Raw genomic sequence first — 24579 nt, forward strand, 5'->3', positions numbered from 1 at the left:
CAGAGAAAGTTTATTTAAGCTTCTCTATTGTAAAGATGAGAAAAGAGTGAGGGATGCCTGGGTGGCTCATTCGGTTACTCTTGATTTTAGCTCAGGTCATCATCTCAGGGTCGTGAGATGGAGACCTGCACTGGGCTCCGCACTCAGCACGAAGTTTCCTTCAGGTTCTCTCTCCCTGTCCCTCTGCTCCACCTGCTCATGTGCTCGCTCTCTCTCTCCAAAATAAAGATGAGAAATCTGAGACCTCATAAGAGCAAATGCTACTTAGACATAGATCCAAGGATAAATATCTGTGAGTCCAGGGGCCTTCTTACACCCCTATGAAATCATCCATCTTACTGGGGTAGCCTGCAGGCCCACCATAGAAGTGTATATTTGGGGAAAGTAAAATAAGAATTAAAGAATATTATTGTAATGATATTATTCTGAGCAATAGATAGAGCATTGTATTTCTTGTATATAAACTTGAAAAATATAAAATATCATGTCTCACCTTCTCACCAGACAGGTTTTTAAATTTAGAGCTGTTTTGATTATATTCACTGAATATAACTGTAGGCCTTTAGATAAGTAGAGCTTGGAAGTCTAAGGCAAAAGCTTTTGACTTGAGATTCTAGAAAATACAAGCTTTTCTCTCCAAGCAATAAAGTAAGTATAACTGCTTACACTTTACCTCTAGAAGGACACAGGTGGTGCAATGACAAGCATAAAACAAAATTGGTTTTAGCCCAAAAAAATTTTTGGTGTAAGTCTCCACTCCATGTTCTTTTCATCTTGAATATTCACAACTCTTTAAAAAATGAGCATGCTCTAAATAGAATTTAGTCAGTTGGTAAGTAGAGGATTTAAAAAGTAAACCATCCAAATAGAACTAATCAGTCAAAACACAATGAGAAGAAACTTAACCTTGTACTTTATTGTTCTTTCTAAAGCACACAGCCATTTCTCCAATTCAATAAGTGGGGGAGAAACAAAGATATTTAACTGGAACAATTATTGTGTTTTATCTGGATAACCATTTAACATTTTGTGCTTATTAAAGAAAAGAAACCAAGAAACTATTTTATGGTGACAGTAATACTAAGTAGTCCTTTTAAGTCTCTGTGTGTGCCTGTGTGTGTGTGTGAGAGAGAGAGAGAGAGAGAGAGAGAGAGAGAGAGAGAGACAGAGAGACAGAACAAGTAGTGTATATAATATAAAAAGAAATAGATGTAATATGACAGATAATTGAAAGCAAGGTCTGCATAAAGAGGGCAAAAGGGGTGTAGGGGAGAGAGCCTGGGAAACACTGAGCTACAATGTGTGATAGGGCAGTGTGCAAGAAGGAAGAAGGGGGGGGACCAAGCTGTCCATGGAAGTCCTCCTCTACCAGCAGGCACTGCTTCAATGTAATTCCTTTCCCCCCCTTTCTTTTAATAAGAGCAGATTGTAACAAGACTATAATAATTGCAAAAAATGAGAGCTCAGTTAGCATTTTTAAGAATATGATTGAGAAATGCCGAGTACATGTGGTTTAATAGCTTGAATGAAAAATTGATGAAGATTGTGTATGTGAATGTCTGTACATTGACTTTTTGGGGAATTTTTTTGTTTATTTTACTTTTACACTCAATGCATCTAATGACTACCAAATGTTTTAAATTTTAAGCCAGGGGTGCCGGGCAGTTCTGTCAGTTAAGCATTTGATTCTTGATTTCAGCTCCAGTCATGATCTCAGGGCTGTGTGATTGAGCCCTGCATCAAGCTCTGCACTCAGCACAGAGTCTGCTTGCCCTTCTCCCTCTGATCCTCCCCCTGCTCGTGTATGTTCTCTCTCTCTCCCCCAAATAAATAAAGTCTTTAAAAAATATTTTTTTAAGCCAAAGGATGTTACTTTTACAAAAAAATTAAAAGACTTTTCTGGACAAAGCGTTGAACTGAAAGATTTGCTTAAATGCATGGAGCATGACTATATAACTGTTAACACTTACCATCTTTTATTTTTTTTTAAAGATTTTATTTAATTATTCATGATAGTCACACAGAGAGAGACAGAGAGGCAGAGTCACAGGCAGAGGGAGAAGCAGGCTCCATGCACCGGTAGCCCGACGTGGGATTCGATCCCGGGTCTCCAGGATCGCACCCTGGGCCAAAGGCAGGCGCCAAACCACTGCGCCACCCAGGGATCCCACTTATCATCTTTTAGAGGTGTAAAAGTCTGTTTTCTTATAGCTAACTTGTCTTGCCTTTCTATACTTTTATTTAGATTAGTAGAGTATATGTGAAAAAGACCAAGTCTGACACAGTGACTTTTCAATCAAGAATTGAAGTCATATTTGATTTTTTTAAACAGTGAAAAAAATGCATAATCATGAAGAAAATAATTAATTGAATCTCTATTGCTTGAATCTCTGCTCTGGGTATTTTGTTATAACTGTAATTGACATAATTAAATGAGATTGCATATTCATTTAGTCAGCACAGTAAAAAGGTTCTGAGTCAAACCATATAAGTTGAAACCCTAGCTTTCCTTTTATTAGCTGTGTAATTGTGGTCAATTTTCTTAAATTCTCTAAGCTTTTATTTTCTCGTCAGTAAATCCTAAGTCAGCAATTGGTACCTAGAATGTATTCAACAAGTGGTAGGCACTGTAAATGCTCTCATTTTATTATTATTCTTGTCCATTTGGTGAACAAATGTTTTCTATATGGCCTGCCATAAGGTTGGTGCTGGAGATCAAGAAATGAGTAAAATGTGACTACTGGCATCAAGGAATTCACAGTCAAGGGGAGAAGGAATCGTGACTAATTATGTGCCGGCAAAGGGCCATTATTGAAGCAATTTCAAATATATGTACCACCTATGGAAAGCTCCCTGCTGAGCTTTGACGAATGTAAAGTTCTGCATTTAGGTAGGAGATGATCCTCTGACCCCAAAGGACCAGCAAGAGTGAGGGTAGAAGCACAGAATGCCTGTCAGATCAGGGGACTGGGGACAGTAAAGAGCAAAGAGAGTTGAAAGTGTATGGATCAGCTACAGGAGCAGATTAAAGCAATTGTGTGAGGAATATTGGAGCAAGTGTTGACCATGGTGGACTTTATTTTAATGGACAAGGGAAAATCATGAATCATTCCTGTGCAGAAAAGCAAGTATGTATTTTAGAATGACAACGTTGGAAGCAATACAGAAAATGGCCTGGAAAGGGGCACCTGGGTGGCCCAGTCGGTTAAGCCTCCAACTCTTTGATTTTGGCTCAGGTCTTTATTTCAGAGTCATGAGATGCAGCCCTATCTCTAGCTCTGCGCTGAGCACGGGTGCCTGCTTAGGATTCTCTTTCTCTACCTCTCCTTCTGCCCTTCCCCCACCTCTATCTCTAAAAAGGAAAGAAAGAAAAAAAGAAAATAAATGGAATGGAAACAGACCAAAAAGCAGAGAGCAGAGGCAGCTCCATACTCATCAGGAGGCTGTTACAGGTCAAGTACCCGCTAAAGATAATGCAGCTCTGAACTCAGGTGGTGGTGTGGCCAGTGAAGATGAGGGAATGGACTCACAGCTCTTTTCAGAGACCAAGCTGAGAAGACTCAACAGGTGATTAGATTGAGGAGTGATGAGAAAAGACGGGAAAGTTGAAGTCATACACACAGATGTTCATCGCAGCACATGTGTATATGCATCAAAGATCGAAAACAATCCCAAATGCTAAATAACATATGAATTCTATTTAGGTACAGAAAAATTCTATAATAAAAAGGTTTTTAAATGATTTATGAGAAAAATTTAATCATGTCAAAATGCTTCTATTTTAAAGAATATATGATAAAGTGCTACGTGGGCATTAGGCACACATTTAATGCATTTTAGTTATGTATGATGGATTTAATTTAAGACATTTCTTAGCTGTTGACTAGTGAGTAGCAAGAGCAAATATAGCTTTACCATTTTACATAGAATCTAGTGACAAGCATGTTTGTATTTCCCAGGTCTCAGTTATCTGTTTGTCTTTCCCCACAGAGAAAAAGCACTGATGAAATGCTGCCTACTGATACTTCAGTATTGGGGAGCCACAGTGAAAAATTAACCGTATTTTCAAATAATAATAATAATACCCCTTGGATAGGACAGTATCTACTGAACCTGAGCCTGTGACACCAATGGCACGACTGTTCATTATTCTCCCAGTGATCAGCAAAGCTGCCATGAAAAGAGAGGATCTGAATGTCCACTAAATCCACTGCAGCCAATAACCCTTCCTCACTGCCCTGAGTTTGAAAAGGGCAGTATTTCCCAAGCTCTCTTGGCTAAAGAGATCACCAGGGGTTGGTTGAAGACAAATGTAAAAGGACAGATCCCCAGACAGTCCAGAAGCTTTGGGATAAGGCTCACCATCTATATTATTAATGAATGCTCCTAGGTGAACCATTTGATCAGCCAAATTTGGGAGAATAATGGAATATTGAATGTTGTGGGTGAAAGTGCCAGTGCACAGTGTTGCCATGACGTTGCTCATAATTTGTTGGAAAATCACGGTCTTTCTGAAAAGTGTATTAGTGACACCCACACCCCCATGTAACAAACAATGCAGTCTAGGATAAACAAGATACTATGTGTGAAGTGCTGTGTGATTAGGAAGGAAAGACAAGGTGATATTATTATCAGTCCAAACCACGTCACTGTGGTCGTCATCACTGGGCTGTCATTGCTGTTATCTCTCAAAATGTATACAAGATTTTAATTAGCTCAGCTCGCTCTTCTCTTGGAAGAAAACGAAGTATCATGTCCATTTTTGTGTAGGGGGTAGGAGCAGGCTTGGGAAATGTTATGTTTAGTAACTGTATCCTTTTTGTCTTAGACACAGTACCAAGTTTCCTTTAAAAAAAATAAATAAAAGAAAGAAAAAGAGAAAGAAAGAACAAAAGCTCCATTCTTAAGTCACTCCCTTTACCCACAAAGTGCTTCCCACCCAAATATGCCTTAGAGAATATTCTAAGCCTACTCAGAAAAACATTACTGTGGTGGAGCAAAGCAATGAAAATTCTTTTGGGTCTAATTTCCCAAATTTTACTGGTTAAATGTGACATGGAATTGTTTGACTCCATGAATCAATGGGGAGTTCACTTCTAGCAGCCTTCTTTCCCCATCTAAGAAAATGTTTGTTTTTTTTTTTAAATCCATTGGCTATGTCATGACTCCTAATATTAATGAAAGGTAACGTTTTCTGACATTTAATATGTACTAAAGACTCTACACGCATAATCTCCTTTAACCCTTACGAGAGTCCAATATACAGCCACAAATGACAAAGGATAGGTTACAGCTGACTCAAAGGCATATCATTAAGGTTTCCTTTCTTTAGATTTATTGACATGTGCACAAAAAACATACACAATTTGTGTCATCTGCCCTAGGAGAGTTATTCCCTAGGTATTTCTGGAATTTCTTTTCTTGTCTTTTATTTTGTTTTTAAAGCAGAGCAGAAAATGAATGTATATGATCCTTTTACTGAATGGATATGAATGCAGAGTAGGACAAGAGGATGGTTAAGGTCTATGGATCCAGACGACCTTTTGGGAAACCCTAAGAATTCACTTACATAAGCTAAGGGAAGGATTCCTGCCTGGGATGTAGAATTCCTCAAGGATTCTTTAGTTCCCACAGTCGTCTTCCTGACTCCTCTGAAGTACCCGCCAGTGGTGAGAGTGCCCAGGGCAGGAACTGATGCAGGGGAAAGGCCGTGTGGTCTGTGTGAGAAGTGCCTCAGGTGGGGTATGTCAGAGGTTTGGCTGCCGGGGCACTGGGTCAGGCACAGTGGATTAAATATCTGACTCTTGGTTTCAGCTCAGGTCAGGATGTCCGGGTCGTGGGATCGAGCCCCGCGTCAGGCTCTGGCCAGGTGTGGGGTCTGCTTGGGGTTCTCTCTCCCTCTCCCTCGGCCCCTCCCACTCATGCTCGCTCTCTCTAAGATAAATAAATCTTTAAAAATTTTTAAAAGGAAGGTTGAGTGCCTGAGACTCAGCACTCACCTTGCTTCTAGGATCACTCACTCTTAACCCCTGAAATAGCAGTTTTTATGGACTGATGAGATTCATCATCTCTGTGTTTTAGATTCGCCATAGGCTCTTCATACCCATGATCATTTTCTTGGGTTCTGTTTCTAGCTGTGAAATTCCTGAGCTCTCTATCCTCCGGATGTACTTCCTCTAGATATTTCTAATGTTTAAATAAATATCCAGTGCTATGTAGTGTGTTATTCTCTCTCTCTCTCTCTCTCTCTCTCTCTCTCTCTCTCTCTCTTTGTGGTTCTTTCCGAGCACCATGGGCACTCTGGAAGTACTTCTAGTTCAGTGTATTTTGCACGCCTCACCCCCTCCAATATGTTTCTGATATTTGCTACTGCACACTTGAGTTGTCCACGTGGAGAACCTCATTTCTGCGTGCCCTCTTGGGTTTGCTCTTTCTCTGTTTCTGAAACATGAAAGATTGTGTTTAGGCTCTGAGATCCCAATGAGGTATAAAATATCTCCACTGAGCTTTAGAACCATCATCCTGGAGGTTCTCAGAACTGAAAAAGATAAAATGTGCCCTATTGATTGACAAAGAGCATTAAGTTAAAAGAAAACAGAGGGTTTGTAAATAAATGGGTAGATGAGTAGCTAAATAAGGAAAGGAGGGAAGAAGAACTGAGTCAGGATGAGACGTCTTTTCCCTAGAGAACCAGGAAGCAGTCGACATTGTCACGTAGCTGAGACTGGAGAGGGTCTGGGGACCCAGTTCATGAACTTAGGGAAAACTTACCAGCACGAGAAAGTAGCAGACAGAGCAGTAAAAGAGGAAATGTTTTCCATGTTTCTAGGGAGGGAAATGGAAAAGGACGGGTCCTGGAATGGAGAGCTTGCAGTGGAAGAACAGATGAGGGCTTCTGAGGTGACTATGCAACTGTGCTCTTTAACTAGAATTGTTCATCTAGAAATAAACCTAGGTTTTCTCTTCTTGCAGGTTTTTATTTTGAAAAACATTCCAAACTGCTGTAAGTTTGGTTTGCTTGTTTGACATATAAGTCAGAACCTGGCAGGAGGGAAAAGGGGAATTGGGGGTTCATGGCTTGCTCTCCTGCTCATGCACTTTGTGATCTTAGGCAACTTACTCTATGCTCTGAGTCTTTGCTGTTAAAATGGTGAATAACTATAATAATGTTCTCTTGATTTTGAGGATTACATGACATAATGCATGAAGAATATTTGGCACAGTGTCTGGTAATAGTGAATGTTAGCTCTTGCTGAAAAGGTAGGCAAAAAGCACCTTATATATTGAAAAGCATTACAAGACTATCAACAGAAACTATTGTGCCATTCATGTTGATCTTAAAAGTAGTTATCTTTGTAAACCGTACCTTTTTCAGCCCAGCTGCCACTGCTGAGAGCATTTTAGAAACGGTTTCAGAGATATTTCATAGGCCGTATTGGGAAAACGCCATCTGATTGGTGGATTGCCATGCTTCACTTTTGACCAGAAACATTATTTCCAATATGATTACCAACCCTAGTCAACAAACAGAATGTCAGAATAACCTGCATCAGGCTAATTCTAGAAATGAATCCATTCCAAGGAGGAATGGATATGAAAGAAGTGAAGCCTAGACTCTGAAGGAAGATGGTGTCCTTTAGGATTTTAATCGTAGAGTGATGGAAATGGAATAAGCATACCAGATAGGTTTTCCCAGGAGACATTTTGGAAGAGTCTGCTTCATCTGAAGTCAGCCTGTGAGGGGAAAGCCATGATCTCTAGGAGTCTTTTTGCCTCTTCAGTCACACCTTGTGTTCTAAAGATCTTCTCAACCCTATTCCATTCCCTGGAAACCACTACAAGTCCTGGAGATAAAGGAGAAGGCTAGTGTGTCTCAGTCCGCCGGCTGAGAGAGGGGCCCAAGCCCTCATCGTTTCAACAGAGAGGGCAGCAGAGGAAACCAACCTGGCATTTTGACACTCAGTATTTCTCATGGAGTCTATCAAATTATTACTGGGCACTTCCCGTGTGCTTCAGCATCCTGTCTTGTGGATTTGCACAGTTCTCGCCTAGGCTACCCTCCTCTTAGGTAATGGTGTGTATCAGCAGTGATCCTCTGGTTCCAAGGTAAAACCCAACTCTGCTAACTTAGGTAAAGGAGAATCTAGTAAAATGAAATCTAATCTACTTAAGTAAAATAGAATATTGGAATCATTTCCAATTTCCTGAGTATTAGTGGGCATGCTGGAGGATCAGGGTGGAAGGAATAAATTCCTCTTCAGAATGCTAGAAAGGCACAAATAAAGGGAAATTCTCATAGCAGAAGCAAGCAACCTAGTAAGCCTCCTACAACTGTTTTTAGTTTCTCTGTTCATCTAATGCAAGAGTAAAATTCCAGGAAGGGGTCGAATTGGTCTAGTTTGAGTCTTGGGTCTTGGCTATAGAAGAACAGGGCATCTGGCTTTTCTGTCAGACTGTGTACTAGAATGTGGTACTAAGAGCCTAAATTATGAGGCCGGATTATGTGGATTCATATCTCAACTCTGCCACACACAGATGTTTCTCCTCAGACACTTCATTTAACCATCCAGAGCCTCAAGTCCTTAGTTTTTGAAGTGGGCATAGTAATAGTAATTATCTCATAAGGAGTTTATGAAAATTGAGATGATATTTATAAAAAAAAATAAGCACAATGCATGGCACACAGGAAGCACTTGATCATTGTGGGCTATGCTCTAATTAAAATTACCCAGGGGAGACACCAAATAATTTCATGAAGCAAATTAGGATACCGTTAGAGAAGGGGAATAAATGTTGGTGGATCAAGACTTATTATTGATTATACTAAGGTTGGTCACAACACACTTTATTTTGCTAAGATATATCTCAGCAAGCTATTCTTTATAACGTTAAGGTTCTTAGAAATGCAGATGGCTCCTGTTCATTAATGTATCCCTGGGAATCCAGTGTCTCTGAAGGCACAAAAGTGATTTGACTGCCTGGTTATTTGATCCACACATTTATTGATACCTCCTTTATGCTCAGTTCTATACAGAGTCCCATGATCCGTGGCTCTGGGTTTGCTTATAAAGGAATCAAAGTGAGGAATAATTTGTATTCCTGTAATCTTTGTTTAATAGTAATCTAAATGTACTGTAGTCTAATAAGTCAGTACCTAATTAGGTTTACTTTAAGGGATATAGAATAATAGAGAGGGATTGTTATTAAGCCTCTCAACTTTCTAAGAAAAACATGTAAGTAGAGCCCCAGTGTATGGACGAGCTGGGTTTCTGAGTTTACTGGAAGGTTCATTGTTTGAACTTTAGTTATGGATATCCACACAGTGACATTCATCAGACGCTTCGTAGAAACAGCCTATACCCCATCCCAGGAAAGTAAAGATTTCCCAAGGAGAAAGAATCTGAAGGAGAATTTGAGGTCCCCTGGAAAAGGCACTTTGGTCCATCAGAGGCATGAGATGGACTTAGATCTCTGAAGACAGATGGAGGGTCACTAAAGAACACCGCACAGTCTACTCATTTGGAACATCAGCATTATGGTGAGGAGGGCCCAGCCGGGGCTATGGACAGCTAGACTGAGTACCACACACTGTGACAGAACCAGATAGAACTTCACTGGCCTATGGAGCCACTGAGGCACTAAATCTCTTGACTAGATCCTTCCACTTGGCCCCACACTCTGAAGAGCTTCTGAAGCCACCCAGCTCTTGTCTCTGTGTCTGAACCTACCATCTCTGTCCAAACCCACCATCTCTGTCCAAACCCCAGATCTGACCAACTCTGGCTGGTCCAGCCAACCCCACCATGCCATGTCACCCAACACAAGGAAGGCATTTTGACTAGAAACTGAAAGAAGACACTTAGTGTTACTTTTTTTTGAAGGGTATGTATCTTTTACCAGGGGAACTACTAGGCATGGTGGAGGGTGGGAGAGGGTGGCTTCGAATTTATTCAGTCAATACAGAGAATCTTGGCTATGCCCCTTATTAACCATTTCACTTTAAGCGACTTATTCTCTGAGCCTCTAGTTGTCAACTATAAAATGTAGATTAATAACAAACCTATTGTTAGGATTAAATGAAATGAATAAGCACCACGCCTAGTATCTGGCACATAGTAGGGACTAAAAAATAAATTCTAATTCTTGAATAAACCTTTTTTTCCCCTTGAATGTACAGTAAGTTTCAGAGGTAAATGAATCATCTTTACAATTGGAAGCTTGACATAAAGAAGAAAGAAGTAAACAGCTAAATTTCTCTTAAAATGATTTTCCTTTACTAACTTGTCTTCTATTGTCTGTGTTCATACAAACTAGCTATGCCTGCAAAAATGTTTCCATGGCCAGTTCTTTTCTACATGTTTAAATTCCTAATTGTGCACACAATCTTAGTCACTATATTTTCATGTGCAAGCAATTAAGACTCATTTAACAGCCCTCCCTCTGGAAGGTTTTGTTCTCCATCTGCCATAAATCAGATTCCTTAGGAACATGTTTGATTTTTAAACAATGTGAAAGTACTGTTCATTTTGTTCAAATTTCATTTATGTACCATTTTTTAAAGTGATGTAAATGGACAGCCACAAAAAGCTCAGCAGCTGGTCAAAACAAGACATCAAAGAAACCATTGAATTGGGGCAAAAAATTAAAAAAAAAAACTAATATGCTAGGACAAAGCCAAATAAAAACCATAGTCTGATAAACATTCCTCAGACACATTTTGCTCATATTACTTAACAACAGATTTAAAATATGGGAAAATGGGAATGCACCGCTCTTCCCAGTCTTGAGCTCATGGTAATATATGTGAGGAAAAATAGCAAAAGCAGCCAGAAGGAGGAAAACAGAAAAAGATTAGATTCGTAAGTGTTTTTGGAGAGACACATTTAAGAAATAATAACCACAAGACTCAAACAGATTTGTAAGACACTTTTGTTCACTTAAAAATACTTTGGTGAGTATGCTTCTCCTTTACCACAGGTGAAGTCCATTTTAGTATGTTCAGTGAGCTTCTTAGGATCATCAAAAAGAAATTAATGCATAGTCAAATTAAGAGAGAAAAATAATTATTAGGTTCTGTGCTCATTTCAGCAGCATATATACTAAAATTGGAATGATACAGAGATTAGCGTGGCCCCTGCCCAAAGATGACACGCAAATTGGTGAAGCATTCCATTTTTTTTTTTTCTAAGAAAAAAAGGATCACTAAATTCTCAATACAAGTGCCTGTGTACTGGTAACTTAAACTCAACAAAAATTTTAAAAGAAAAGGATTATTTTTTTCTTAAAGGTTTTCAAGATTAAATGTCACTATTTGAAGACGTAGCCTGCAGAAAATATTTTTCTTTGCCTAAACGTCCCATTGCTTGGGACTTGAAACAAATCACCAACATAGCTAATGCAGTAAATCCCCATTTATATATCAATAGAAAATTTTGTCCACCAGCTTCCTAAGGCTTTATAAGCTGAATTGTTTTGATACCATTTGATGAAAGGTCCTGTAAAAGTTCAAAGTATTGTTGTTAATTTGGGCAGTCACACCTGCACATTTAAAATGCCTTTGTGCAAAGTGTAGCCCAATCTGCTTTCAAATCAGACCTTCAAAGAAGGGTAGATTCATAAGTGTGACAGATCCCCTTAGGTGTTTCCCTACAAAGAAAAAGTAAAACTAAGAGAGCCACTCCCACCCCACCATCTTTGTTTGAGCCTTAGCATCAAATGGCACCTCTAAAAAGAAATGCAGAGAGAACGTTAGCACCTCTCTGCTGGAGATGTTAAACAAGATAAGGAAGGTCTTCTGGAAGAAGTGGCTCCTAAGAATTATGAAATAGTTGTTAATAAACAGAAGGGAGAAAATGGAAATGGAGAGAAAGCGTACTTTAAGAGCAGCTCAGCTCAGAAATCATAGACATGTGTACGGGTATTAGTTCCATTGTAGGGTGTAGTTAAGAGTCAAATGAATGTTGCGCCAAGAGTTTAGGGTAGTGGTTCACAAACTTGTTTGTTCATTATAATCACCTGGGAATCTTTTTAAAATTCCAAAGAATGAAAGCAGAAAATATAGAAACTTGAGAGACCACAGAATAGCGATGTCCATGAAAAAGGTCTAATAAAGGCCCTATACTAGCAAAAAAGTTAGTTTGCAGAAATATAGAGCAAGAGATTGTTGCAAATGATAAAAGAACAGGTGTGTGGGATTTAGTAACTGGTAATTGTATGAATCTGAGTGGCTGTGAAATGGCTCTGACAGTATATGAACCCTTGTGATCCTTGCTATTATATATAGCATATATAGGATTATATATCGGATAAAAATAGTTTGATTCTTGAATTCCAATTTGGAATTTAAGGCTGGTTTATCTCAGTGCATAGATTACCTAAATTTCATGTAGGAGAAAATGTTCCCCATGTCTAATATTCTAGGAAACTCAAGGTCATAATCTTATTTTAATCATTTGGAATGAAAATCTTTGAAAGGTGTGGTGCTCATTCTTAACCTTTTATTTTATTTTCTACTTTTTTTTTTAATTTATTCATGATAGTAACACAGAGAGAGAGAGGCAGAGACACAGGCAGAGGGAGAAGCAGGCTCCATGCCAGGAGCCTGACGCGGGACTCAATCCCGGGACTCCAGGATCGCGCCCTGGGCCAAAGGCAGGCGCCAAACCGCTGCACCACCCAGGGATCCCCATTCTTAACCTTTTAAAGGCATGCACCGAATGTAGGGAAATTATTTTCCGTGGCTCTGATTGTGATTATATACATCTACTTTTATACTTTTTTGACATTCACAGATGCCCTTTGGAGCTAATAATCTGTGGACTTTCCCCCCAGTATTTCAGAGCCCCAGATGTTGCTGCATTTTAACTTCTCATCTGCTGCTCCCAATGATCACTTCTTTAATGTTGTTAGTGAACCTTGCCTCCTCGTGACCTCTTTTCTGATCTGCTGCTTCTTTTGCCTTGGAAATCCAGAGTCCTAGCCATTGCCTTGAGTCGAAAATAAGAATAAATGAACTCAAAATAAAAGTGGAGTTGCGCATTTGGGGAATATGAATAATAGAGAAGGGGAATATAAGGGAAGGGAGAAGAAATGTATGGGAGATATCAGAAAGGGACACAGAACATAAAGACTTCTAACTCTGGGAAATGAACTAGGGGTGGTGGAAGGGGAGGAGGGCGGGGGGTGGGGGTGAATGGGTGACGGGCACGGAGGGGGACATTTGACGGGATGAGCACTGGGTGTTATTCTGTATGTTGGTAAATTGAACACCAATAAAAATTAATTTATAAAATAAAAAAAAAAAGAAGAAGAAATCTTAAAGTAAAAAAAAAAAAAGTGGAGTTGCGGCCAATCCATCTCTGAGGTAGAGCTTTAGGATATTTAATGCATATAACAAGTTTTAATTTTTTTTTTCAATTTGAATATAGTTGACACACAATGTTACATGAGTTTCAGGTGTGCAACATAGTGATTCAACTTCTCTAAATGTTATTCTGGGCTCACCACATGTGTATCTCCTATCTACGGTATCGGTTCGTTGACTGTATTCCCTATGTTGTGCCTTTTATCCTTGTGATTTGATCATTCCATAACTGGAAGCTTGTATCTCCCACTCTTCTTCACTGATTTCCCCATCCCCCCAACCCAGTTCACTCTGGCAACCATCAGTTTGTTCTGTTCATTTACAGACCTGATTCTGCTTTTTAGCAAATAAGCTTTTAAAGGCATTTGTTGACCGTTCTGGGTTCTTTGCACCTATTTACTGGTATTGAATAGAGTAAGTTCCCAAACAATTGATTTCCGGGTAAATAGATTATTACTAAACTACTAGAGCTAATAAAATTAATATTGACTTATCATCAAGCAATCAGCAAAAACATTTAATTCTGTGCTCTGGGTTTCAGGGAAATGGAAATAAGTAAGATGTAGTCGTACTTTCAAGGACTTAGCAAGATATAGTTGTACATATGAAAAAGATACCAAGAATCAACCCCCAGGATTGTGTCATAGAGAATAAGTGTCTTAAGAATTCAGATGAATCAAAGATCAAATTCAGATAAGCAATGATATACTTTGAGTGCTTTTCAGATACTTTGGAATAGTTAAATGTTTCACCTGGCCAGACTTTTGTAATGGGCATGTTAATGGATGGTCACTACCTAGGTAGAAGTTCAGCATTGCTCCCAACATCCCAGCTGAGTAGCCCTTCCCATCCAGAAATATTTGCTATTACAAAAGAGAAGTGATCACTTGTGATTTATTTACTGATTTTTTAAAAGATGTATATATTTATTTGAGAAGAGAGTACAGGTGGTGGGGAGGGACAGAGGGGGAGAGAGAGAGAAAGAGAGAGAGAGAGAGAATCTCAAGCAGACTCCCCACTGAGCGCAGAGCCAATTCAGGGCTCAGTTTCACGACCCTGAGATCATGACCTGAGCTGAAATCAAGAGCTAGATGCTTAACCAGTTGAGCACCCAGGCACCCCTCACTTGTGATTTGTTAACATTCCTTCATTCTGCTTGTGACCCTGAACTTGCGAAACTTATAGAAAAAGCAATAATCCCAAGGTTTTAGGGACCAGAGCTTTATTCCCAGCTCTGTCACTAGCTCCCTGCTTAACCTTGGGTCAGTACTTTAAGCTGGTTTTCCATCTATAAAATGAGGAGATTGGATTAGATGATATCTAAAAATCCAACCAGCTCTTTCATGTTTTTTAATTTTTTTTAAAAATGCATGCTTCTGATTATTTGCCTTCGTATTCTATAATTATATTTCCCTGAGGAGTTGAATAAAAGATACACTAAATCCATGTATGAATTCCACTTTCTCTGATATAGATCCTTTAGAGAATATCCTTGACACCCACCATTTACTATTTTGAATTTTCAACAAAGGGTTAACAGAAAATTCTGGCTCCCCTGGCTAGTCATCCTCTCCAGTTGGCAGAAATCTTCGTGTGGACTTGATGGTTGCCTAGAGCAACAAAATATTAGGGACAGAAACATGTTCAGGGACTTGATTGTATAAGTGACTCAGAGCTGAGAGACCTTTTCCAGCTTGACTGGAGCCCATACTTTAGCTAGAGTGAGTATTTGTCTATGCCTGTCTGCCCCACTCCGCTGACTGGGAGGTGCCTGTTATTTTGCCTACGGAATACAGAAGCCAACCTTGAAACCTGTAGAGGGGGGTTAACTGGTCAGAAAGCAATCTTCATTCAGCACGTCTCACACATGAGAGATCATTAGTACTAGTAAATATAAACAAGATGAAGAGGCCTATTGTGGGCTTTGAAGAGCACATACCAAGAATATTGTGAGAACTCAATAAAAAGTCAATGTAAGAGCTACTCTTCAAAGCTAATTATCCCTTTCGAGTTAGGACAACCCACTGGAGGAGCTGTTGACAAAAACCAATACCATTTTCCTTCTCTTTGTGGAAGCCAGACATCTCTGAGTATGCTCTGAGTTAAAACGTGAAGTTAAAAAAAAAAAAAAAAAAGAATAAGAAATTTTCTATTCCACAACTCCTTAAATCCTCAGGTCATCCCCTCCTTGTGCCATCAGTCTGGCTCCATAATACCAATTACTCCAGCTTATTAAGGAAGTTATTAGCATCCAGGAATCACGTCTTTAGCTTCTAGTCAGTGTTGCCTGCAGCATGAAGTGGAGGGAGAAGTAGTAGCCAAGTCTCATTAACCTCAAGTCCTCTGTCCTTAGCTATTTAACTAGGTTCCGTCTTACTTTTGTGTTTGCTTGATGTTTTTATACCCCGTATACATTCTTCTCACTCGCACATGAACAAGGTCAGTACCGGTAATAACAATAATCATATTCTTTTACTTTTTATCCTGATTGAATATTTATTGTGTCTTCATGATCAGAAACTGGCCCTCTCGATTTGGACCTTATGGATTGTAATGAATATTCTTTTTGGGTGATTGGAAACGTAGTCCTCAACTTACATGGTTTACATAGTAACTCTTATCCACATAACCATAGCAGCTGTTTGGAAACATGGCTTCAGATCACTTGTTTGCAAATGTCTTTTTCCGTTCAATCCTGAATGTAGTGGAGCCCATATACGTTACTTGACGTGTGAAACACATGTGACCCTGGCAGATGATTTGGCTGACCTTGAAAACTACAGCTGTTTAGTCACTTTAAAAACAGGGCTCTATGAGTGATTTACTAGGCTTGGGCTTAGCGCATTTTATGCCGACCGATGGGAATTCTGACCCTTCAGGGAAGGAAAAAAAAATGTGTAAGACAGTGGAAATGTGTCATGCTGGGTGTTAATGTTGTTATTAATTTTAATACCTTCTTTTACAAAAAGTGCAGAGATGACTGCTTGCCGTCATAGGAAAAAGGCAATAACATCCCTGTGGCTTTTTTTATTTTTTAAACATTTAATGAAGAAATTCAAGTTTTGGCTTTTGTCTCCCCTCCATTCAAATCAAGAGCAGCCTATAATCTCCTAAAAAGACCAGAGCTGCTTTGCTTACTGTACAATGTGTCTCCTGCTTGACATTTGGTGGTGGAGGGTTAACATTCTCTCCCAAGGCAGCCTGCTTGTGTTTCAGACACAGTGTGTGCACACTATTGTAGCTGGACCTTGGTTCAGCTGGAATGAAAGAGTTCTGAAAAATTATGCTTTAATCAAGATAGAAATTTATTTCTCTTCCCTGTAAAGGAGACCTAGAGTGGGCAGTCCAAGGCTGGTACTGCTGTGGGACCTATGACCCTTTCAGATAATTCCTCCACCATCTCTAGAGTAGAGGCTTTGCCTCCTTGGTCCAAGATGACATCGAGAGAGCTCTAGCCATCACATCTGAATTGCCAGCAGTAGGACAGAGCAAGAGAGGAAGAATAGCACATCCCCTCCCTTTGGAATAGAATTCCCAGAAACCCCACATAATGCTTCTATTTATAATCCCCTTTGGCTCACTTAGACACCTGCCACGTTTAGCTGCAAAGGACACTGGGAAATAGAATATTTTGTCCAGCAAGTCCCTGATATGGGGATTTCAGTCTCCTTTCCTCTCCTCCTTTCCTACCCAGGCTCTCTCTCAAATTCCTTGCCTTCCAGGAAAGGAATTTACACATTGCAGGAAAAACCCATTACTGTCAGTTTCAGGATCTGCTCACTCCACTTCCTTATCTGAACTCTTGGCGGGAAAAATCCCACATGACTTCCAGCTGGAATTCAAGTAAAGTCAAGGCTCTCACCTCGGCTGGACCCTCAGCGCCACTTGATACTCTATCCTCACTCTGTGCTCTCTCTCACTTCCCTTGGTGCTTATTCTGAACTTCCCCTTGTCAGGCCTCCTGACCCTGCAGCTGCTCATCACCTTGCAGCAAATGCCTTTACTAGCTGCCTCACGAAGAAACTCATTGTGAGGACATGAATTTCCTCAGCTTCTGCGTCCCTTCATTGACACCCATACCCATCCTTTCCTCCAACCGGGTCTCAGCAGGTGGTGGGTCCCTTCCCTTTCAGGCTCTAAGTCAACCTCTGCCTCTGTGCCCTTGGCCCTCTCTTCTCAGTACCTCTACGATCTTGCTCCCCCTTATCCTTTCTTCTTCTCATATCTGCATTCTCTCCTCCTTTTCTACCTCTTTCCCTAGCCATGTCTCTCTCAATCTTAAAGACAATACAAAACCAAGCAATAGCAAAGCCTGATAACAGACCCCTTGTTGATCCCTTAGCTCATTCTTTTTTTCCCTTTTTGGTCAGGCCATGCCCCCTCCTCACCTCCCAGACACTCCTCAAGCCACCGGTAGGTGGATTTTCTCACACACCTCAGCTCCCACCACCCTCATCGTGGTGTCCAGGAAACTCTTTTTCGCCTGTTCTGCCCTGATCCTGGAGACCTTTCTATGAAACCTTCTCCTTATTCATTTACTAAGTGTTTAGTCAACACGTGTTTATTAGGAGCCATTCTCCCTCAGACTATTCTCCTGTCTCCATGAGACTCTGAATATTCTTTATCACCATCCTTCATGATCTGTCTTCCTCCTCTCCTTCCCCCTTAAACATGAGTGTTCACTTTCTGTTGTTTTTCTATTCTGTGCATTCTCTAGATGCTTTCAGGTACTTCTGTTGTTATACCTCCCAACTTGGAAGGCGATTCCCGAAACTGTCTCTACTCAGGCCTCCTCCCTGATTTTAGACTCAGGCAAAAGCCCAGTGCCTGATGGATGATATTCCACTGCTTACATACAACAAGTTTGGGACACCTGGGGGATTCAGTCAATGAAGCGTCTGACTCTTGATTTAGGCTCAGATCATGATCTCAGGGCCTTGGGATCGAACCCCGTGTCAGGCTCCATGGTCCATAGGGAGTCTTCCTGAAATTCTCTTCTTCTCTCTCTCAGCCCCCCCCCCTTTACTCATGTGCTTTCTCTCTCTCGCTAATAAATAAATCTTAAAAATCAATAAATACAACATGTTAAAAACTGGATTCATATTTCTTTGCAAATCTGTTCTTCCTATCTTGATCAGAAGCACTTTTATCCTAGACTGAAACTTGGACATCATACACCCCTCCATCAAATAAATAACTATATTTTTATTTTATTTTCTAAATATTTGTCAAATCTGTATTCTCCTCTACACCCTACTGACACTTCTCCAGTTCGGGTACTCATCAGCTCGCCCCAGATTACTGTAGTAGTCCCTGCAATAGTATTTTGAAACTGTCAGTTGCATTTAGCGTTTTATTTTAAAAAATATAGAATTGAATAGGAAGTAATAGAATGTAAAGCCACATCTATAGTATCAAAGCTAAAAATTGTTTTATGATATTGTTGACATACACACACACTCATAGCCATTTTACTATGAAAATGTATTTCTTACTGTATATCAAAAGATTTAAGAACTGGTTTCTTAAATAGTCTATCTTTGGCATACTCCTCTTAGCCTAGCCTTCTGCAGTGCAACCAAATTAATATAGTTGAAAAAATTAGTCTGAAAATGTCACTGCCCTGCTTAAAACCCTTCTGGACCTCCCATCAGCCACAAGATAAAATCTAATCTCCTTGGCACTGGTACACAGGACTCACCAGACTCTTCTAGTAGCAAACTTCTTCCACCCATACATGCCATGTTTTACAGCTCTCTGCATTTGCTTGTTCTCTTCTCTCCATCTAGAACACACTTTCTTCTGTTAATTACTTGGCTCATTTCACGTCAGTCTTTAGGTTAGGAAACACCTGAACCCAAGCCCTGCCTTCTTCCCCAGGCTGGGTCAGGATCTTCTCTGTGTTTCCATAGCTCCCATACTTACCTCCAACATAACTAAGGAAATTGGTTTTTTTTTTTTCTTAAAGATTTGTTTGTTTGTTTGTTTATTTATGATAGATGGCAAGAGGAGGGGCAAAGGGAGAGAGAGAGAGAATCTCAAGCAGACTTCCCAACAAACATGTAGCCCAATATGGGGCTCAATCTCACCACCAGAGCCAAAATTAAGAGTGAGAGGTTTAACGGACTCAGTGACCCAGACATAGCCCTAGTAAAATTGTTCTAAAAGTTGTAGTTTATGCCTCTTTATTCCTAAACAGCCTGCCCAATAATATGTTAATTATTTTGTTGTGCCTTCACTATGTAGCATATGGTGCTAGAACACCATCATGGATGGACTTCTGTGTCTAGTAGTCCTGGAGCCAGGAGGTCTATATACATCTCTTCTTAGAGTATCTTAAAATGACTGTTAAGTAGAATCTAGAAGCCAAACATAGGGCAGTAGAAGCGAACATTGAAAACTTAGTTTCTCCTGTGTAAGAAGGAAAGTGGAATGAAACTGCCTCTTAACCCATTTGATAGGAGGGAATAACGTGAAAGAAGGAAACGACGGATGACCTCCATATTGTCATACCTCTGAATCAGAATGAGGAAAATGTGTGAAGCAATTGCCAGTACTGGCCTATTCTTCATTGGCCAATAATTTAAATAAGTCACATGATCTTACAAAATGTCATGTCTTTGTGAAAAAGATAAAAAAACTTTTGGTGTATTCTGAATGGCATTTTAAGTGTAGCCTTATTAATGGCCAGAGAAGGTTGGCCTCTCGTCTCACTGCCATTGGTGAGTCTGTGAGCACATCATTTATCCAGCTGTGTGGATATACTAGGAAGACATCTCTATGATGTGACAAACACACAACACTGTGCCCAGTGCACTTTTGAAGCATTTGTGTGATGAGTGTAAACAGTTTTTTTTTTTTCTTCTGATTTGGGCTGTGGCTTCATTTCTCCTCCCTAATATACAAACAGATCTCTTTTATATCTTTTTCATACTTTACCTACCACTCCACTTTTCTTGAGAAGGTAAGAACCACTCCATAGTGCCTCCCTTTCATACTGTGGGCCAATTCCATCACGTTGTTTTCTGGTCATGGGTATAGTGCTGCCTCCATACTCAATAGTAGCCCTGGACAATGAGATTAATGAGAAAAACAAAATGTCTTCAAGTAAAAGGAAGTGGTTCATGTTGTGGAGAGAAACTTGGAAAGATACACCACCAAGGACACCAGGGCTCTATTCTCCCTACAGGCTACAGCTCAAAATAACCAGTCAATTCATTTAGTTCCATCAAATGGCTAGTCAATACAGTAAGGAGGAAGGGAAAATAAATGGTTGTTTTGAATGACTGGTTTAGCATCATGTAACCTTGATCTTACTCATTTCCAGGGAATAATTTAAACTCTTAAAGAAATACAGTCTACTGGAGGTTAGTTTAGTAAAAAATACAATTTAAAAAAGCATTCGTATTCAACATGTACTTGTTTTTCCCAAGTGTCATGAAAACAGGTAGAAATAAGGTCATGGCATAGAAACTTGAATCATATTATGAGAAAAGAAAGGTTAAAATCATTAGGAGAAACTCTCTTCTTTTTCGCTCTTCTGTCTGAATCTCCCTCCTTCCTACTTACTCTGTCTTGTTCTTTCATTCACCCTTCTGTTCCGCTCTCCTTTCACCTCACTCACAGTAACACCAGCTCTGTGCCAAGCCCTGTGCTGAGACGACACATGTGATCCCACTGGATTCTCATAACCTTGTGAGGTAGAATTAGAACCCCGTTTTACAGAAGAACAAACTGAGGCTCATAGTCATTATTTCCCGTAGTCACTATTCCGAAAAGTTGTACAGTTGGGATTCCATCCCTGGCAGTTACAGTTCAGATTCTACACCCAGAACACAACCCTCTATCACTTTGCTCTCATTTCACTGCCGTTCTTTTTTGTTTCTTCCATATTTTCTCTATTCTTATATTCTCCACTGCAGTCTCCCACACTTCTTCCATTATATCCTCTGCCTCCTTCCCTTATTTCTCCATGATCTCCTCCACCTTATCTAATGTTACTTTCACTTTCCTTACCCTCTGTACCCTGTTAATTCCAAGCTCAGAATCCATCCCTTTCTCCCCTCATGACACTTCCTCATCTCTCATGGCAGTGTCTCCCAGCCCGAGGCCCAGCCCCTTTGTCATTCTTCACGGCTACTTTCCCAACATCTGTGTTTGAGTTAGGAGCAGGGTGTGGTTTGAAGCACAAGACAAGGCAAGGATATGTTCAAGAAGAGCCTGTGCCACTCTGCTCCCATACACAAGGAGTGCTGTTCATGATTATAAAGTGATTATAGAAGGGAATTTCATTGCTGCCAGAGATCTCCCAAGTTAGGTTTTGTTGAACTGCAGATGGTCTCTAGTGACTCAAAAAAGAGGATGCATCCTGCTATGATCACTACCAGGAAGTGAGGACCAGACAGCAAATAAAAACCAACTCTAGGACTATGAGATCCAAGACAAGTAGAACTCCCATGTATAATTGCAGTAAATGTTGAGGGGGACACCATGATGTAGTACTTTTAAAAAAATTATATTTTACTTGAGTGACCACATTTTCAAACAGCCAGTTCAAGAGAGGAGTTTCATTTCCTTGAATCAAGGCTATTAGGTAACTTTTCCTGGAACCATTCTTAAGAGTTCCAAGAAAGAACTCCAGATTCCCAGGCTACTGGCAAAGAGTGGGCGTCTTCATACAGTAATTCACAAAGGTCCCGCATCAGCATGTAATAGCATTGCCATCAGATTGGCTGCTATCAGAAATAACTAGATCAAAATAAATGTCATTCTTACAAGGATTAGGGCATAACAATTTTGAGGAATCATCACAATTCTAGAGAGCTGTGACTTCATCTTTGTTGGTCGGACATATGGTATCTTGAGACTCTACCACTTGTTTGTTTGCCTATCTGGTGTTTTCTTGTTCTGGACCTGCTTTTTTCTACTCTTCATGCTCTCTGCTTGTTCATAGTCCCCACTTACGTCTTGCCATAGCTTTTCTAACTCCAACTTTACTTCAGACCACCTAGAGGTGGATTTTTTTCTTCTCCTGATACCAGTTACCTTGTTTGCATTTTCTCATTGACAATTACAGTTAAATAGAACCTACAGATTTACAAATAAATTAGACAATTTCTTATTCTAGGCACATATTAAATAAGCCATTGTTACTATTGAGCCTATGAATTGCTTGTTTTTGGGTTAGGTCCAGACCTGGTCTATTTAACATTTTAGACAATATTCTTTTAACAAGTAATTTTTTGAGAATCTCCATGTGCCAGACCTCAGCAAGGCTCTTGGGATATATGATGGCCAAAAGAAGCATTATCCCTGTCCAAGTCCCTATAATCTGGGAGCCAGGAGAAGGGAGATCTATATTAATCAAATAACTATAGTACAGAATGTAAAATTTCAAACTGAAGTATGTGATAGGGAGGAAAAACTCTATGAGAGGGGAAGACCAGAAGAAGCCCAGTGTGCCCATGCTCCTGGAATCTCCTGAAAAAATAAATAATCATGTCTAGCCGACTGGATCTTCTGAGAAGAATCCAGAAGCATATAAACCAATTAACCAGAATAAGCAAGACAAAAGCCTTTTCTTCTGTTGTCATGCTCAGTTTGTGATGACTCTGTTGCAGAACTTGGAAGCCAGCATTGGCTTCTCTGCTGTTCTCCCACCCAGAAAAGGTGTCTTTGAAAGACCGGCGCCGGCTCCTCTTCCTCCTCTTCCTTCACCAACACGACCGTAACATCTTCTTCCCAGATCCCAGGCCCTGAATTTGGACCTCCCACATGGTAGGACTCTAGACTAATCCATTAAGTCTGCTGGATTTTCAAAACACTCATTCACATTTGGATGCCCGGGGCCTCTCATGTAGCCCTGGCTGTGCTAATTTCTGCACTAGCATTTTAAACCCTTAGAGTCAGGATTTCACCAGAAGACTTCCAAGTAATTGCTTAGATGGCACAATAAAGATATCCAGGTTAAAAGAGAAAACATGTACTAATGAGTCTGCTGTTCTTTGCAAAGGCCCAGTAATGGGGAGCTTCCCTTTAGGACAACTTTGCCAAGCCATTGTGAGTTGTAGTGACACTTGGTCAAGGATCTGTTGACAAGAAAAATTTAAGGGAGGTAGGGGGAGATGAGGTTTATTCTTGTCTTTTGACAAACCTGCACAACCACAGACACCCATCCCTAGGAACCTAACACAAGAATTTTGGGGACTGGTTTTTGTTTTTGTTTTTGTTTTTTTTTCTCAGACTCTGAAATTCTGCTGAATCTTCATCCCAGTATCACTCAAAGTCATTACAGCCTCTCTTTGTCCCGAGGCTTTAGCTTGTGTCTGGAGTTCCTGCTCCAAGGTTCCCTTGTGGTATTTTTAATAGTGTTGTTTGAAGCTGCAGCCAGTTGCCCCACGGTTTAGGAGTTAAAGGGAATAGTCATGTGGTGTGCTGTGATCGCTCTTGGAGGAATGTTAGGACGAGTTAAAATCCAAATAAGATAGCACCTGAAGGAACCTGGTCCCTTGGTGAAAGTACTTAACACCATAGAAAGGTGTCAACCCTCTAATTCTTGTTGTTTCTGTTACTCTTAACCAAACTGAGTTTGGCCTTAGATTTGGCATCAAACGCAGAGTGTGCACACAGATTCACTGTTGTTTGCCCATCTACTTTTTCCATGTTTGCTTTTCTGTCTAGTTAAACCTGAGGATGTGTGATGTGTGTCAGTTTAAGAGAAAATGGCCCTCTGAAAGTAAAGGGTACATTTGAAGAAACGGGGGGAGGGGAATAATTAACACCTTTGCTCAGAGCACCAAATTCTGTGAGCTGGTGATTGCCAACTTTGGGCAATGGTTAGTACCACTACTACCAAAATAGGTCTGGCATCTCTTACACAGAATCTCGATGCCCAGGCCCACACCGAGCAAAGGCATTATAGGATTCCACAACCTAATATTGGTCAGCTATTCCTTGGGACAATAAACATTGGTGTAGTTGAGTCACCTGTGGCTCAGAGTAATGGAAATATTGTTCCTGCTATTTAAAACAAAACCAGTTATTTAAAAAATGATGCATAAATACTTATCATATATAATCTCTCCTTGGCTTTAGGAAGTCGTTTTATGAGTCTTTCTTTAGCGGTCCAGTGAATAACCTATCATCTATGGAATCCCCTTTAAAAAGTTTTCATGGGTGATGGATTTATTTCAGGGGGAATAGGTCATATATAAAAT

At 40.1% G+C, this 24579-nt stretch overlaps 1 protein-coding gene and 1 non-coding gene across 11 annotated transcripts in view; both read left to right on the plus strand.

Moving 5' to 3' along the window:
• The window catches only part of PDE4D (phosphodiesterase 4D), a 1377381-nt gene that overhangs the window by 1187267 nt on the left and 165535 nt on the right, over nt 1-24579 (plus strand). The window contains exon 1 of one of the 10 annotated variants that reach the window (XM_055331404.1): nt 3531-3567. The exons of the other annotated variants lie outside the window; for them this stretch is intronic. The gene's annotated coding sequence lies outside the window, so the exon portion shown is untranslated. Of the gene's footprint in view, nt 1-3530; nt 3568-24579 lie in introns of those variants that run through there. 10 annotated transcript variants of the gene reach the window in all.
• On the plus strand, nt 11076-11179 carry LOC129514365 (U6 spliceosomal RNA). The gene has a single exon (XR_008665425.1). It is a non-coding gene; the product is annotated as a U6 spliceosomal RNA (small nuclear RNA).

This window comes from Nyctereutes procyonoides, unplaced genomic scaffold (assembly GCF_905146905.1).
Source record: "Nyctereutes procyonoides isolate TBG_1078 unplaced genomic scaffold, NYPRO_anot_genome, whole genome shotgun sequence".
In the NCBI taxonomy this organism is placed as follows: Eukaryota; Metazoa; Chordata; class Mammalia; order Carnivora; family Canidae; genus Nyctereutes; species Nyctereutes procyonoides.